Raw genomic sequence first — 14568 nt, 5'->3', positions numbered from 1 at the left:
GAGCACCCAGGTGCTGGGGCTTGCCCTGCGTCTCCGGGTTCCAGGATGCAAAGGAGCTGGCATCGGGCAATCTGAACAGTTGGCCTGGTGGCTGCCCCCACCCGCGTCTTATATTCCTTTAGGAGTGGTGGGGCAACCCTGGGCAGGTCTGATGTGGGGCAGGCAGACCCCAAAATGGGGGCTTAGCCCAGGTCTGTTACTGGTTTTGCCCCTGAAAGAATTCCAAGGTGAGCGGGTGCTGTAGCAGCTTTTATTGCTGCGGTAGCCAAGGGGGCTGGTCCCAGAAGAGCAAGACTCCCTGTGGGCAGTGCACCCAGCACAGCAGCTCACAGGCAGCCCTGAATCATATTTATATCCACTTTTAACTACATGCTAACTAAGGGTTGGTTTATGCAGAAGTTTCTAGAAAAGGGGCAGAAACCTCAGGGTCATTGGGTTTTTACCATGGAAAGTGGCAGTAACTTCTGGGTCTTGCCATGGCAATGGTAAACTAAACAAGGCTCACTGGTTGGCACATCTCACAGGTGGCTGCTGCCACCGGCCCTGTTTCAGCTGCTCCTCCACATGGTCTGGTGTCCGTGCCCTGCCTCAGAGTCAAGCCCGCCTCCCCCTTCAGGTCCTTGGCACTGCCTGTTGGCTTTGCCCTGGCAGGTGCACTGGGGGACGAAGGGGCAGCAAGGCTGCTGCTGGCGCAGGCATCCCCATCCCTAAGACGCATGTGGAAGGCGAGTGGGCCTGGGTCCGACCTTTCTCACATGGTTGCCCCATGTCTGCAGCCAGGGTGGGCTCCTCCAGCAGAACAAACCCTGTTTACCTCGAGTGGGGACCAGGCGGTGCAGCTTCACACTGCTACTCTCTGCACTCCACTTGTTCTCCTCCCCCATTCGTCACCACCCAGGTGACACTTGCTGAGGAAACGTCCAGTGTGACCTGAGGCCCGTGTGGGGGCTGCACCCACCTCCTTCCTGCTCCTGTTCACTCCCACTCCATGGGACGCCCGCCATGTCTGTGTTTCCCTCTGGGCCCACAGGGATCCTGCTGCTTTAACAGGAAATCCCTCCCCTCCCAAACCTCTGAGCCTCTGACCTGGCAGGGGGACTTGATCACAGCAGAACCTTCTCTGCACCCTCAGGTCACCCTGCTCCTCTCCTGGCCATGATACTAGGGTCACTGGAGACCTGGCAGCTCTTCAGGTAGGCAAATTAGGCCAAGAGGGCCACTGCAGTGCTGACCAGTTCATCATCCGGGCAGTGCCCGTCCATCTGCTGAGATCGCCTCTCACTGCAGGGCTGTGTTGGTGTCTGGGTCGGGCACTGGCCCCTCACCCCAGCCCTGAGGGTTCAGGAGGACTCAGCTTTCCTGGGTCGGGTCTCACCTTCCCTTCCTGACCTCAGGTGTCTGCCTCCAACTCCACCAGATTCTGAAGACAAGGAACGAAACGGCCGACCTCTGGAAGATCAGCTGTTGTGGGCGAGGGAAGCAGGGGAGACCCTCTTCCTTTTTCTTGTCGAGGATCCAGCGCGAGAGAACCTCCTTCAGCCTCTCTGGCAGGTTGTCCTGCCTCCTGGGTCCCGCTGTCAGGAGGAGACGGGTTTGCTTTTGACTCTGACTTCACGCAGCTCATGTGGTGCCTTCCACAGCAAGGATTCCCCCGCTCCTCTGGGTCCTTCCCCCCTCCTCATGGTCACGGCCACCCTGTGGCCCAGGCAGTTTTCTTAGCAGCTGCCCAGCCCCCATCTGTATCCCTCCCACGGGCTCTGAAGCCCTTGATCTTTCTTTTCTCAGCGTTTATCATGGAGGATGGAAGGACCCACCTGCTAACAGTCCTCTGCTCAGGCACACCATGGGGCCAGACTGGGCGTATGACGGTCATGAGCCTGTGCAGTGCCCCTGGATAGGTATCAAATAAAAGAGTGCTCATTCAGGGTGTGCTGAATGAATGAATACATGAAAAAATGGTTGGGGGGTGGGGAATGAACGGATTTCAAATTCTCAGGCTGCACTTTCCAAATCTGACACAACCATATTCAGCTGCTTGTCAAGACTATTTGAGAGCCACCCCTTTCCCGCATCCCCGGCCCCCTGAGCAGCCATGGCTGCTGTCACATCTGCTCTTGATGTCTCTGGGCCTGGGGAGTTACCCACACACGCTGAACATCAAGGTCAGTATTTTTAGATGCAACTCTTTAATTTTTGAAAATGCTCGGAAGAGATTTTAGTGATGGGTACATATTTGATAAATATAAATAAATGTAAGAGCTATAAAAACAAACTTCCCTAAAACCTATCCGTTCTATTAACCATCTCCTGGAGGCCCGCGCACGTGTTCTGTGGAGCGGGTGGGTACCCCGCAGCCCCTGAGGCTTGGGGAGGGAAGCCCTGGTGAGGCCAGCAACAGAGTTGATGCAGGAGGTGCCACGTCTGTCCCGGGGCCTAGAGCCTGCACTACGTCATCTGGCCCAGACCTGAGGCCACGTCATGCCCCAGACTCAGGGTTCTGAGGAGCTGGCAGAGCCCCCAGGGGTGAGGCAGAGCCAGCAGAGCGAGAATCTCCCCAGCAGATGGGAAGCGTGTGCCCATTCACCTCTATGCCGGCACAAGGCCTGGCCCTGCAGGTGAACGGGAAGGTGAGTGCAAGGGCGCGGCCCTCTGTGAGCTCACAAGCCAGAGGCCAAGACCCTCGGACAGAGCATTGTGGGGAGTAAGTGCTGGGAGGCATTTGCAGAGCCCAGAATGGGGGTTCCCAGTTGGGACCCTGACCCTGGAAGGGGCCTTTAAGGTGAGGGCCGAGCTGGGAGCAGGTGCATGGGTCTAGGACAGGAGCCTCTCCCACAGGGAGACAGCACACGCACGTGGCCTGGGCTGGGAGCCTGTGAACCACTTGGGAGCTGGATGCATGGGTTCAGAATGCCCGGCCATGGAGATTAGGCCGGCGACAGGAGAGCTGTTTGGCGGAGCGGGGACCAGGGACACCCAGTAGCCTCAAGTGCTCTGTGCTCTGGGCTTCGTCCAGAGGGTGGTGGGGAGCCACTGATGTGTGCCCCCCTAACAGAGCTTGCAGGGGGAGGCTCCTCCTCCTCCCTCCCACCCTGTGGCCTCATCACCCTCAGAGCATCACCATCTTCCTAGTGGCCGAGGTAAGAAACCAGAACTGTCCCTGTTGCCTTCCTCTGGGACCCTGCTCTGATACTGCGCCTGCTGGACCTTTCTTTCTTGGCCAAGGGCACCCTGGCTGGCATCCCTGCATCTGTTCTCTCTACATGGCACTGGCTCACACTCTCGCTCCCTTCACCAAAGCCCCCACCTGCGGCTCTGTCTCTGGCCTTCCCCAAGCCCACAGAGGAATCTGCATCAGTGGGGTCAGACTCAGCCTGGCTCCCCAGCTCCTCGGTGGCTTCCCATGGTCTCAGGCTGAGCTCACAGCTCGGGGGGCTCCCTCTCACCCCAGCCTGACTTTCTCTGTGCGGGTCTTTCTTGTGCTGACTGGCACCCACGTCTCGCTCCAGCTCCTCCATGTTCCCATCGCTGTAGTCCAACACCTCCTCCTCCAGGGAGCTCTCCCAGATCCCTCAACCCCAAGTGGACTTTCCCAGTAGCCCCTCAGGACACTCTGCATCCTTCCTGCAGAGCCACCATGAGGAACCTACAACAAGGAGTTATTCGACGTGCAACAAGTGCTCAGTAAATATTTAAGGAGACAGTGAATGAATGAATGTATTTCTACCCCCTCAGCTCTCTGGGTTACATGGTGGACAGTCCATAGAAGATGAATAATGTATACATTTTTAATTGAGTTAAACTCCAAGCGTTTTTACCCTGAGCATTCATGCATACACTTAAATATTGAAATAACCAAATGCACAAAACCTTCTGTGGTCATGGTTCTCATTTGCATGAATCACTTCTGTCCAGAAGTGGGCATCCCTGTGTAACAGCCATTGGAGGGCATGGGAACGGACAGGGTTCATGCCCTGCAAACATCTGGAAGTGGCATTGACTTCCCTGCCAGTCCGAACGAGTGTGCAATGTAGGTAAATCCTCTTTTGACTAACAGGTCTACGCTGGCCCATTAGGATCCACAGGAACGAACAGGAACCCCTTTGGGAAGTTTTCAAGGCTTACGAGGTAAATTTCCCATTGCTTCAGTAAAAATTTAAAGCTGGTCTTTCTGCAGTCTTTCGCCCGAAGCTGTCGGTCTTTTTGGGTTTAGCAACCACCCTGAAAACCTGCACACTCATTTGAATCGTTGCATCTTCACATTTTGAATATTCTGCGTCTCTCCCTGAAGGTTCAGGAGAAGAGGTCCAAAGGCACCACCTCTGCTTCATTGCAGCGAAACCCTCCCACCGCAGCCCCCAGCCCCTCCAGGGATCCACAGCATTCACTGCTCGCTCACAAATAGTATACGGCACACGCAAGGAAAGTTAATTTACTGGTTTACCTGCTTCTTTTTCTTCTCCCGCTTTGCCCTGTTTGATTCCATTTAAAAATGTTTCTACTTCATCCATCAGTGAGCTCCCTGTGTCGGCTAGAAAGCCTCTTTAGAAGCGTGTTTAGCATCTTTCGATACCGACATCTATTTCAGAGACTCTTTGCTCCTCCAGTATCTGCCTTATCTCCTTTACTGTTTTTCATTATTTGTCGCAGCTATCTGCCTCATCACTCTCTGCATTTTTAATATCCTCTTTGTCTCCTCCACTTCTGTATATTCTTGTTTGCTCAGTAAGCCTCATTCAATATTTCATTGTATGTGTTAACTGTTAACTCAGCCCTAATTAATCTCACTTTTCAACTTGGTTCAGTTTAAGGTTCCAGACATGTCAATATGAAGGGTGTATTTGGGGGGCGCGAGAAGTTCAACAGCAAGGGGATTTACAGTGCCACATGCAGTCTCATTTTCTTGCAGAAATCCAAATTGCTTTGCCTTTTCCTTCAGACAGACATTTTCCTTTGTTTCCCACTTGCCCTTTGGGTGCAGGACATCTGTGTGGATGCACTGCCAGCAGACACGCTGGCCACTCCTCCACCGAGGGTCAGGAGCACTGAGGAGGCATCTCCCTGCCCGTGGGCAGTGCCACAGGAGCTGCACTCAGGCTCCCAACCTTCACAGGCGCGTAAGGTGCACTGAGGCATACTCAGAGCCCCCTGTCACCTGTCCATGTGGGTGAGGACATGCTGGGTGGTCTTATGGCTCAGTACCAGGCAGACCACTTGACTGTGATAGTGTCTTCAGGAAATCCTGGAAACAAGACAGAGGTTTGAAAACCTCACTGCAAATACACAATAAGCTATGTACACATAGTGGTATACATATGCACGCACATACAGGCACGTCCACAATCCATGTTCCTATGCACCTGTTTCCGCACATGCATGTTCATGCACATATATTCCCTGCAAATGTTTGTCAAGCACATGCCAGATGCCTCATGCTGTTCCAGGCACTGGGACTGAGCCATGAACAGCTGATATAGACAGTGTCCCTATTCTTACAGATCTCATATTCTAGAGACTGGAGATGGACAGGCAGTGACAAATGAGCCAACACATATATACTACATTAGGAGAACGTATTAGTCCATTCTCACACTGCTAATAAAGACGTACCAGAGACTGGGTAATTTATAGAGGAAAAAGGTTTGATTGACTCACAGTTCAGCATGGCTGGAAGGTCTCAGGAAACTTAAAATCATGGCAGAAGGGGAAGCAAACACATCCTTCTTCATGTGGCAGCAGCAAGGAGAAGTGCCTAGAAAAAGGAGGAAAAGCCCCTTATAAAACCATCAGATCTCAAGAGAACTCACTATCACGAGAACCACAGCATCTGGGCAACCACCCCCATGATTCAATTACCTCCCATGGGATCCCTCGAACAATACGTAGGGATTATGGGAACTACAATTCAAGATGAGATTTGGGTGGGGACACCAGCAAACCGTATCAGAGGGGTAAGTGCTATGAAGGAGGGAGGGAGGAGAGCAGATGTGGGCACACAGATGGAACAGGTATACGTTAACCAAGCGTCAAGAGAAGGCCTGCCCCATCAGGGCTTTCAGTCAGAGCCCTCCAGTAGGAGAGTGAATTCTGTGCACAGCTAGGAAACATCTCAGCGACAGAGACAGGGAGCACAGGGTCCTGTCCAGATGTACACACTGCAGGGATGCACACACACTGTGAACAAGTGTCTGTGCATGCTCACACAGTGAACCAGCCCATCTACCCAGATGCACACATCTGTGCATCTACACGGGGCGCAGGACTCTGTATCCAGATACAAGCGTGTGCACAGAGACGCACAGGAGCAGATGCATGTGCAGAGGATGAGAACCCGAGCTCGCGGACCAGACCCGCCCGGCCTCCATGCCGGGCAGCTGCCCCCGCATCCTCAGGCACTGCTGGGCAGTGACAGGGATACCAGCTAAGCCTTTATCTGTTGGAAAGGCAGCATCTCATTTGCCTTTTAAAAAATGAAACATTCCAAGCCCAGGAAAAAGTGAATCATCTATAAAACGGCGACTCCCTACCACTCAGAGTTAGTCATTTTTGAAATATTTGCTTTAAATATTTTCCTAAGAAACAAAACCTTGCAAATGTAGTTGAAGGACTGGCCTCATATCCCTGAAGGCTGCCGTGGTCTCTGCCTGGTGCCCCAGACCTTCAGAGGCTGAAATTTTCCAAAAGTGCACGTGTAGCCAGCCTCCTTCCCTTTCCTTTTTTTCAAATTCTAACACGTGTGTGGTCATAAGCCAGGTGGAGTTAGGTTTTCTGTGTTTTAATAAACAGACAAATGGTTTCATGTTGCACGTTTCATTGTACACCTTGCTTTAACAAATGTGTCTTTGCTATTGATCCAAATTGTTACACAGAGATGCAGCCCATTCATTTTAACTTCTTTGTAACTTTCCCTTGGAGGGATAAGCTACATCCAGGCTGGGTTTCTGTTTTCTTTATGACAACCAATTCTTCTTTCAGCACTTGGCTTGATACACCTGAGTGAGATACTGTCAACTCTTCTCCAGTATGTCCTTGCACGTTTACAGTCTCATCTCCTGCAGGCTTCTGCTGCTCCCCTGCTCCGTCAACAAGGGGTATTGTGGAACTTTCTACTTTTAGTAATCCCATGGATACGATGTGGCATCTCATTACAGTTTTAATTTTCTTGATTAACAGTGTGGGGGAACATATTTTCTGTGCTTGTTAACTAGCTCTTCAAGCTCCCTGGTTTATAACGATCTGTCCTTGTCCTTCACTCAGGCTTCTGTAGAGGAGATGAAATCATTTTTTTAAATGATTCATAGCAATGCTGTGTATGTTTCGAAAATGAGTTTTTGTTTTTCATATGTGTCACAAATGTCTTCTGGGTCTGTGGCTTTCATTTTCCTCAGAAAATGCTCTGTGATACAGGACATTTACTTTTCATGTGGTCATTTAAAAAATGATTTTTGGCCCGGCACGGTGGCTCACCCCCGTAATCCCAGCACTTTGGGAGACCGAGGCAGGTGGATCACCTGAGGTCAGGGGTTCAAGACCAGCCTGGTCAACATGGTGAAACCCCGTCTCTATTAAAAATACAAAATTAGCTGGTGGTGGTGGCGGGCGCCTATAATCCCAGCTACTCAGGAGACTGAGGCAGGAGAATCGCTTGAACCCGGGAGGCGGAGGTTGCAACGAGCCGAGATCGTGCCATTGCACTCCAGCCTGGGCGACAGAGCGGGATTCTATCTCGATGGATAAATAAATAAATAAATAAATATTTACTTTTCAGATTGCGTATAAGAAACTCTTTCTGTTCTTAGGTCGTAAAGACCGTCTCCATCGCTTCTTCCGTTGGTGGGGCGGCCTCTCCTCTCACCATGGTGGCCCCGAAGCACCCAGAGTTCTCTGGCCACGCGGGACTCTAAGTCAGGAGTCAGCGAACAAGTGTCGGCACCGAACAGCCTGGAGGAAAAGCAGCCTCGTTCTGTTACCTTCCGTTGGTTCCCCAGAGCCCGGTCCCTGCAGCCTGCGGGGAGAGCCACAGACCCCCACTCTGAATCCGGGCAGAGTCACAGCGTTTGCCCCTGTGTGGTTTAAACTACCACAAGCGCTACGTTTAATTGTTTTGCCTGTTTCCGTGTGCTGCCATTTTTGAGGTCTCCACCACGCTCCCCTGGCCCCGGCCTAGACCCGGGCCTCTCCCCAGGGGTCTTGCTCCTCCGTGGCCCTGGCCCGCCGGCCCCTGTGCGCCTCTTTTCCTGGCTCCAGGATGCAACCAGCTGCTTTTCATGAAACTCAACCCATGCCGGGCGCGGTGGCTCACGCCTGTAATCCCAGCACTTTGGGAGGCCGAGGCGGGCGGATCACAAGGTCAGGAGATCGAGACCACAGTGAAACCCCGTCTCTACTAAAAATACAAAAAATTAGCTGGGCGAGGTGGCGGCGCCTGTAGTCCCGGCTACTCGGGAGGCTGAGGCAGGAGAATGGCGGGAACCCGGGAGGCGGAGCTTGCAGTGAGCCGAGATCGCGCCACTGCACTCCAGCCTGGGCGACACAGCGAGACTCCGTCTCAAAAAAAAAAGAAAAAAGAAACTCAACCCCGGCTCGGGGGGGCCCAGAGCTTGTGTTACTAACCCTGAGGGTGTTTCCAGGGGTGTGAGGGGCGGGACGCGCGGTCCGGCCTCAGTCCTGGGCCTGGCCCCGGCCGACTCCGGAGAAGCCCGGGAGCGCGCGTCCCCGCGTCCCCGCTCAGCCCGGCCTGCCTCTCCCTCCCCACAGCGGCGCCGGGGCTGGGTGCAGCCTGGCCGCGTCCTCCTCTTCTCGCGGTTTTGAATTCTTCTTGTGCGACGCTGTATCACACAAGTTCGGGGATGAGGGTGTTCCGAGCACGCCCTCACCGAGCCACGCTCCCCCAGTTCCCCTCTAGAGCTGCTGCTCGCATCCCTCACCCGGGACCACAGCCTGCGGGACCCCCAAACCCACGCCCTCAGAGAGACGCTGCCGCGCCCCGCCCGCGCTCAGCACCACGGGAAGGAGGGCAGCAGGCGGAAGCCCCGGCCATCTTGGGAAGGGCCTTCAGGGTGCTCCGCTGAAAGCCACAGACCCATGCTTCACACGCTACAGATTTCCCTCTCAAATGCCTGCATTTAAAATATAAAATGTGTGTTTGAGCAAACAGCAAAATATCTTGGGAAATTCTCCCAGCGAGGCTTTCGATGAGCCCGTAGGAAAAGCCAGGCTGCTCCCTGCTGCGCCTCCAGTGAGCCTCCCAGCAAGCAGGACGCTGGGAAGAAGGGCAGAGGGTGCTATTTTGCATAGAATTTAAATAAAATTGTTTCGCAGACCGGAAGCCTCAGGCGGGCAGCGCTCTGGGCCCGGGCGTGTTTTTAGTGCCTGAATGACGTCGCGATTCAGTCTGAGTTCCCGCCTGGGCTCAGGGCCTTCAGAACTGCTGGGGGGCTGTGACATGGTTTATAATCAGGAGAGAAACAGTGAGAGCTTATATCCGAGGAAGTGTTTTCAGACACAATGTTAGCATATCTGTGTCTATACCGGTCCCGGCGGGAGGCTGAGGCAGGAGAATCGCGTGAACCCGGGAGGCGGAGGTTGCAGTGATGAGCCGAGATCGCACCACTGCACTCCAGCCTGGGGGCTCCGCATCAAAAAAAAAAAAAAAAAAAGTTCAGACGACAATGAAGCTGAATTTTCCTGTTTTACAGTCCCCGTTCCTTCTGATTAAAAGCAGCTGGGGGTGCAGCCTCCTTTTTCCCGGCCGTTTTCTGTGCATCCACAGAAACACATAGCCCTGTTTACATCCCTGTTACGTGTTGGTCATGACTCGCTTCAGTCCACACCTGTCTTGAAGATCCCAGGGTGTGGTTGCACGTGGACCTGCTGCCTTCTTTCCTGGGTGAGTAGGCATGCGTTAAGCTGTGGCTGCCCACCCTTCAGCCATCCCTCAACCTACAGTCACTACCCACCCGGCCCTGCTTCTTGGGAGGCTTGTATTTGATTGTGGAGGGGGAACTCATAATAAACCAACAAATAAATATACCAATGCTGCCATCTCCAGCAGCGATAAGAGAGGTGGAGAAAACCCTGGCCGTGGAAGGAGTGGCTGGGGTGTTCTAGCCTTCGTGGTGAGAGACAGCTCTCACGGTGACATTTTAGCAGAACCATGAATGCTCTTGTGTCCTAGGGCAGGAAATGGGACATGGAGTTGCTAGGTCAGTGTGTATGCACGTTATTAAATGCCGATCTTTAAAGATATTAATTATGAAATATTTAAACATACATAAAATTCAGAAAACATTTGAATAAGGCCTATAGGCACCCACCAAGAATGAGCCCATGTAAGCACAATTGACTATTGCAAAGAGAGGGAACCAACCTGAGTGCCCATCAACCAGCGAGTGGATAAGAAAATGTGGTGTAGAAACACCACGGAATACTATTCAGCCATAAAAAGGAGGGAAATAATGTCTTCTGCAGCAACCCCATGTAACTTTTTTAGAATGTTCTAATTACGGCTGAAGCCTTGCTCCTGGGCCTTCCCCCTCCCCCAGCCTTTATAAATAGTTCTTTTTTATCCTCAAGGGTGGTTTTAGGCATTGCAAATACCTTCTTCCAGTCTGGAGTTTGTATTTTCCCTGTGTCCATGTTGTTGTCTTTTGCCACTCAGTTTTAAATTTTGTTGTATGCAAATCCATCCAATATTTTCTTTGTGGTTAGTGCTTACTGTGCCTTGTCGAAGAAACTCTTCCTTACTGCAGTGGCGTGCAAATATTCTCCTAGATATTTTCTAAAATTGTAATTATGTTTCCTTACCTGTTTACAGCTTTAATCTACCAGAAGTCTATATTTGTGTATGGTGTGAAATGGAAGCACAAAACAAACACAGCAGCATCTTGACATTGTTTATTCCCAGTGTGTGCGCATGAGAAGAGTACCTTCCATAGTAACCGCGTTGGTTTACACATACAAATGTAGTCACCCACCTTCCCCTCACTGGGACAGCAAAGCTACTTCTGCTAGGGACAAGTTTCCATCTCCATGTAGGTGACTTTGAGTGTTCTGTCTTTTGTTCCAGTTGTCTGGAACAAAATAAAATAAACCCATGCTGGTATTCTGGATATTTGCTTTAAATCGTATTTTGCATTTTTGCTGCCCTCCACACCCTTACTCTCCCCTCCCCTCCTTTGTTCATCATTGCCTGTCAATTGGATTAACTTATTAATAGACCCGACTGTCTGCTGTGTGCCTTCATCATACTCTATGCACCCGTTACCCCTAGCATCTGCTTCACAAAATTTGCAAAAACGCTTACTGTTTATTTTAATTATGGTTTTACTTACACATTGACTTGGGGGAATAAGTGCAGTATTTTCTATATTGATTCTTTCAAACAATGAAGCATTTATTTAGGTTTATTTTCTAATATTTTTGCCAACTTCTATGATCTTTTAGTTGGATATATATTTAAGTAATGTGGATATTTTCTGTGGTAAATGATACATTAAAAAAAAATACGTTTTCTCTTTGTCCTGGCTTGTGTATAGAGAGGCCGTTGATTTTTGTTTATTGATCTATACCCTGCACTCTTGTTTGAGGGATCCTAACACAGGAAGTTTCTTCATTCAATGTGAATGAATTTATTGATTCAGCAAATACTCATTGAGTGCTACCATGTGGTAGGGACGATTAAATGTGGTAGAGAAACACTATGAAGGAAACAGAAGAAAATTCATGGTGCCAACACCCTAGTGGAGAGACACAGTAAGAGGCAGGTTAATAAATAAATGAATAATCATCACGTTCGAGTTTTTATTATTTTTCCATAGATTTTTTTGAACTCTCTGGGCAGAGAACTAAGATGCCTTTAAATTCCTTCCTAATCTTTTACACTTGTTGGTTTTACTTGTGGTGTTGTGCTGGCTGGTTCTTCTAGTACTATTTTGACCGAAAATGATTTGTGTTAATATCTTTTGTTTTATTCAATTAAAAAATTTGTAACATTTCACCTGAACTTGGATATTCACTCACTGTGAAGTAAAGGAAGTTCCTTCTAAATTAAGCCGACCATGTATCTTTTCTCTTTTCTTTTTCTTCCCTTCCCCTTTCTTTCTCTTTCTTTCTCTTTCTTTTTTTTTTCTTTCTTTCTTGCTTTCTTTCTCTCTCTCTCCTTTCCTTCCTTCCTTCCTTCCTTCCTTCCTTCCTTCCTTCCTTCCTTCCTTCCTTCCTTCCTTCCTTCCTTCCTTCCTTCCTTCCTTCCTTCTTTTGACAGAGTCTTGCTCTGTCACCCAGGCTGATCTCAGCTCACCACAACCTCCGCCTCCCGGGTTCAAGCCATTCTCGTGCCTCAGTCTCCTGAGTAGCTAGGATTACAGGCATATACCACGACACCTGGCTAATTTTCTTTTTGTATTTCTAGTAGAGACAGGGTTTCACCACGTTGGCCAGGCTGGTCTTGAACTCGTGACTTCAAGTGATCTGCCTACCTCGGCCCAAGAATCTTTTCTATTTATCACTCAGGGAGGTCACATTTAATTAAAGGCTTTCCTGCATCGACTGAGGTGAGCTGTACTCATTTCATCTCTTAGAACAAGAGGCAGCCCAGTGCAGCAGTTAAGGGTGTGGATGGGTTCATCTAAGTGCCCTCAAAGCACTTAGAGAGCTGCCTGGCACAGGGGAAGTGCTGTGTGAATATCAGCTTGTGTTATTATTGAAGTGGGAAGGTATATACCAATATTTTCTAACATAACATTAAATGTTTGCATTTCTGAGATTAAACCTTTGTTGAATATCGTAGTACTTTTTATACATTTCTAGATATGGTCTGTTTATGCTTCATAAATTTATGATTTTTGAAGTTATGTTCATAACTCAATTGAACTTTTTTCTTTCCCATATAATATTGATGTTAAGATAATATAGTGGTCTCATGAAAAGAGTCAAAAATATTTCTATCTATCTTTTTCTAATTTCTTGAAAATTTGATGTAAAATGGAAATTATCTGTTACTGGAGAGGAAACAAGTTTTTAATGGCTGTGGACAGAAATGCCAGTTGATTTTAAAATGCCTTTCACATTAAAAAATTTTATTTATTATTATTATTACTATTATTGTAGAGATGAGGTCTTGCTGTGTTGCCCGGACTGGTCTTGAACTTCTGGCCTCAATTGATCTGCCTATCTCAGCCTCCCAAAGTGCTGGAATTACAGGTGCGAGCCACTAAGCCTGACCTAAAATACATTTTACATTTGTTCATGGTTATAAATTTATGTACTTAGTCTATTTCTATTGCAGTAGCTTTGGTAAATTATATTTTGAATTATTGTCTCTGATTCAAAGTTATGAAGTCATTGAGTTAAAATTGTTCATAGTATTATCTTATTTTAAAACTTATATTTTATTTGCACTTACGGATTTGTTTTCTCTTTTAATAATGCTTATTTGTCACTTTCCTCTCTCCCTCTCTTTAATCAGTCTGGCTAGAACAGTGTCTTTTTTTTTTTTTTTCTTGATAAAGTAACAGCTTTTAGTCCTCATGATTGCTGTGGTTTCAGTGTTTTTCTTCCAAAACACATGTTGGAATTTAATGGTCACTGCAACAGTATTAAGAGGTAGGTGTTTAGTAGGTTATTAGATTAAGAGCCTTGTATTATTCTGTTCTCACACGGCTGATGAACACATCGCTAAGACTGGGTCGTTTATAAAGGAAAGAGGTTTAAGTGACTCACAGTCTCTCATTGTTGGGGAGGCCTCGAGAAACTTACACTCATGGCACTCGTGAAAGCAAACACGTTATTCTTTACATGGCAGCAGGAGAGAGAGAATGAGAGGCACGTGAATGGGGAAGTGCTTAATAAAACCATCAGCTCTTGTGAGAACTCACTGTCAGAAGAACAGCATGGAGAAAACCGCCCCCATGATTCCATTACCTCCCACTGGGTCCCTCTCATGACACGTGGGGATTACGGGAACTACAATTCAAGATGAGATTTGGGTGGGGACACAGCCAAACCCTATCAGGCCTCCACCCTCATAAACAGATTAATGTCATTATTGAGGGAGTGGGTTAGTTGCCTCAAGAGTGGGCTTTCTAAAGTGATCCTGGCCTCTTCTGCTCCGACTCAGGCCCTGGCTCTTGCCCTCCATCCTTCTCCCATGGGATGACCTTTGCCAGATGCCAGCACCATTGTCCTGGACTTTGTAGTCTCCAGAAGTATGAACCAAATAAATCTCATTTCTTTATAAATTACCCAGCCAGTGGTATTTCATTACAGCAATGAAAAATAGACTAAGACAGCGGTCCTCTCTGTTATTTCTTTGTGTCTGTTTTTACGAATTTAAGGACATAATTACAGATTTTCTATTTATTAGTTTCTTTGGGTTTATTTTGTCGTTCTCTGATGTTTTAAGTCAAGTTTTATTTAAAAATTTTTCTTACTTCCTACATATGTTAAAGGTGACATATTTTCATCTAAATGAGGCATTTCTGCTAACCATAGCTTATGGGAACAGAGCCACACGTGTTCATTTTCATACTGCCACGGTTGCTTTCTGACCAACCCAGCAGAGATGAGGAGATG

General features: G+C 48.7%; 2 long non-coding RNA genes across 2 annotated transcripts; one reads left to right on the top strand and one right to left on the bottom strand.

Moving 5' to 3' along the window:
* Window positions 1-2169: 2169 nt before the first annotated feature.
* LOC107130964 (uncharacterized) lies at window positions 2170-8964 on the bottom strand. Its single transcript, XR_012418330.1, has 3 exons — window positions 8611-8964; window positions 5653-5749; window positions 2170-5239 (listed from the first exon to the last, which is right to left on the bottom strand). It is a non-coding gene; the product is annotated as an uncharacterized lncRNA (long non-coding RNA).
* A 71-nt stretch (window positions 8965-9035) lies between these two features.
* On the top strand, window positions 9036-13601 carry LOC135965394 (uncharacterized). Its single transcript, XR_010578284.1, has 4 exons — window positions 9036-9886; window positions 12407-12548; window positions 13105-13197; window positions 13506-13601. It is a non-coding gene; the product is annotated as an uncharacterized lncRNA (long non-coding RNA).
* The last annotated feature ends 967 nt before the right edge of the window (window positions 13602-14568 follow it).

Source organism: Macaca fascicularis, chromosome 10 (assembly GCF_037993035.2).
Source record: "Macaca fascicularis isolate 582-1 chromosome 10, T2T-MFA8v1.1".
NCBI classification, from domain to species: Eukaryota; Metazoa; Chordata; class Mammalia; order Primates; family Cercopithecidae; genus Macaca; species Macaca fascicularis.
This window is presented reverse-complemented; position numbering and strand designations above follow the sequence as displayed.